The sequence below is a fragment of the Elephantulus edwardii genome, unplaced genomic scaffold, assembly GCF_000299155.1.
Source record: "Elephantulus edwardii isolate Elephantulus edwardi_28Jun2011 unplaced genomic scaffold, EleEdw1.0 scaffold00032, whole genome shotgun sequence".
In the NCBI taxonomy this organism is placed as follows: domain Eukaryota; kingdom Metazoa; phylum Chordata; class Mammalia; order Macroscelidea; family Macroscelididae; genus Elephantulus; species Elephantulus edwardii.
In genome coordinates this window covers 9,553,700-9,556,590 of record NW_006399782.1, presented here as the reverse complement: position 1 = coordinate 9,556,590, position 2,891 = coordinate 9,553,700, and the positions used below count along the sequence as shown (strand labels likewise).

At 44.6% G+C, this 2,891-nt stretch overlaps 1 pseudogene across 1 annotated transcript in view; it reads right to left on the bottom strand.

Moving 5' to 3' along the window:
- LOC102861830 overlaps positions 1–756 on the bottom strand; it is a 5,934-nt pseudogene extending 5,178 nt beyond the window's left edge. The window contains exon 1 of the transcript XR_438857.1: positions 3–756. The product of XR_438857.1 is annotated as an actin, cytoplasmic 1-like (transcript). The remainder of the gene's footprint in view (positions 1–2) is intronic.
- Between the last annotated feature and the right edge of the window lie 2,135 nt (positions 757–2,891).

The window sequence follows — 2,891 nt, the reverse complement described above, 5'->3', positions numbered from 1 at the left end:
GCTCATTGCCGATGGTGATGACCTGCCCATCGGGCAGCTCGTAGCTCTTCTCCAAGGAAGAAGAGGAAGCCGCCATGGCCATCTCCTGCTCGAAGTCCAGGGCAACGTAACAGAGTTTCTCCTTGATGTCACGCACAATTTCCCGCTCAGCCGTGGTGGTAAAGCTGTAGGCTCGCTCGGTGAGGATCTTCATGAGGTAGTCCGTCAGGTCCCGGCCAGCCAGGTCCAGACGCAGGATGGCATGCGGGAGGGCGTACCCCTCATAGATGGGCACAGTGTGGGTGACCCCATCGCCGGAATCCATCACAATGCCAGTGGTTCGGCCAGAGGCGGACAGGGACAGCACGGCCTGGAGGGCAACGTACATAGTAGGGGTACTGAAGGTCTCGAACATGATCTGGGTCATCTTCTCCCGGTTAGCCTTGGGGTTCAGGGGGGCCTCCGTCAGCAGCACAGGGTGCTCTTCAGGGGCCACACGCAGCTCGTTGTAGAAGGTGTGGTGCCAGATCTTCTCCATGTCGTCCCAGTTGGTGACAATGCTGTGCTCGATGGGGTACTTGAGGGTCAGGATGCCTCTCTTGCTCTGGGCTTCGTCTCCCACGTAGGAGTCCTTCTGGCCCATGCCCACCATCACGCCCTGGTGCCGAGGGCGCCCCACGATGGAGGGGAAGACAGCCGGGCGTCGTCGCCCGCGAAGCCGGCCTTGCACATGCCGGAGCCATTGTCGACCACGAGTGCAGTGATGTCATCACCCATGGTGAGCTGGGGGTGGCGGGTGTGAACCGGCGGCGGTGACTATGCAAAGGGGCCTGTGCTTCGGGGCGAACGAGGTGTCGGCTGTCTAGTCCATATTTTTGAAGTAGTTCAATACTCTTTGCCAATACAAAATCCAAAGGCAGTTCTTAAGTCTTTCTTATTCTTTATCCAACTTTCACATATATATGAAACAACTAAAAATATCTTGGCTTGGGTAAGACATATGCTAATTTTTTATAGGTCTGGGACATATGCTAATTTTTAAACTGACATTTTTACTCTTTAGCCCTTTACAGAGGTCCTTTGCAGCAGATTTGCCCAATGTAATGTATGGTTTGCTTTCTTGACTGCTCCTTCTGTAGGTTTTGATTGTGGATCCCAAGGAAAATGAAATGTTTGCATTTGATCTAACCCCTTTCAACCCATTCTTAAATTTGAGCTGTCTTGCCTGGAATTTGTTCTGGAAATGATTTTCGAATCTTTCTTATCTTTTCACTTCAAACTAGAAATATTCTCACTTCTACACCAAATTATCCTTCTAGAATCTTAGCTCAAACATGATTCTCTTGTTTCTGCCAAACCAAAGGGGGCGGGCAATGGTCTTGAAACTGAGTCTAGAAACCTAACATAAATTAACTAACAATGTTGAAAGAATGAGATGATGTTTCAGTTGCTATCTAGCTGGTTCTGACTTGGAGCAATTCTACCTACAACAGAATCAAACTCTGCCCAGTCCTGCACTCTCCTCTTAAACTCTGTCTAGTCCTGCACTCTCCTCTCAATCACAGCTTTCTCTGAGCCCACAGTATACACTGTGTCAATTCATTTCATGAAAGGTCTTCTTTTTTTCCCTGACCCTATACTTTAACAAAGAGTGATGTCTTTCTCTAGGGATTGGTTCTCATATTCAACTTTGCTTCTAAGGCACCTACCTCTGATTTCACTTCAAAGAGTAAAAATTAAGGAATTATATACAATGTAATGAAGGATTGTATAAAACAAAATGTACATGCATGAAATACAATGTATAAGATTGATTGTAAACAAATCAATAAAAATATGCAATAAACAAGAACAATTACAAAATAATTAATTAAAAACGTTGTTGTGGTGGTTATGTGCTGTCAAGCAGCCTTGCAACTCATAGCAACCCTATATACAATAACGCTGAACCCTGCTCTATCCTGAACCAACGTCATTGTCTCTGATACACCTATCTCCATTACACCAGTCACTGAGTCAATCCATCTCATCCAGGGTCTTCCTCTTTTGCATTGTCCCTCCACCCTCTCAGGGATGATGTCCCTCTCTAAGGACTGGTCCCCCCCTGCAACATGCCCAAAGTATGTCAGACAGAGCTTCAGAATCCTTGCCTCCAATAAGCAGCCTGGTTTCACCCTCTCCAGGATGAACTTGTTTGTTCTCCTAGCAACCCATGGTATAGTAAATACTATTCTCCTAAACCACTGGTCAAAGGTATCAATTATCTTTCTATCATTGTCCAGATTTTTGATGCATAGCATGTAATTGTAAAGACCGTGGCCAAGATCAGGCACATCTTTTCTCCAGACTGACATTGTTGTTCTTCAGTACTCTGGAGATGTTTCTGTCAGCAGACTTTCCCAATGCAATTTGTCTTTTGATGTCCTGGCTACTGGTTCCAAGAGTGTTGATTGTGGAACCAAGCAAACTAAAATTGTTAGCAATCTCAATCTCTTTACCATCTATCATGATGCTACCAATAAGCCCAGTGGTGAGAATCTTTGTTTTCTTGATACTGAACTTCAATCCATATTGAAGGCTGCATTCCTTGACCTTCTGGAGCAAGTGCTTCAGGTCCTCTTCAGGTTTACCAAAGTTGATTTTCTTCTAAGACAACTTTGTTCCTTTTTCCAGAAGTTCATAGTTTCCTAATCTTAACCAACACCAGAATTCAAAAAGTCTTTAGTCTTCTTTGTTAATTGTCCAGCTTTTACAAGTATATCAGACTCTTAAAGGTGTCATAGCTTGGATTACAAGTACCTTGGTCTTCAAAGTGGTATCTTTACTTTTCAGTACTCAAAAGAGATTTCTTTGCAGCAGATTTTCCAAATGTAATATATTGTTTGATATCCTGACTGCTACTTTCATGGCAT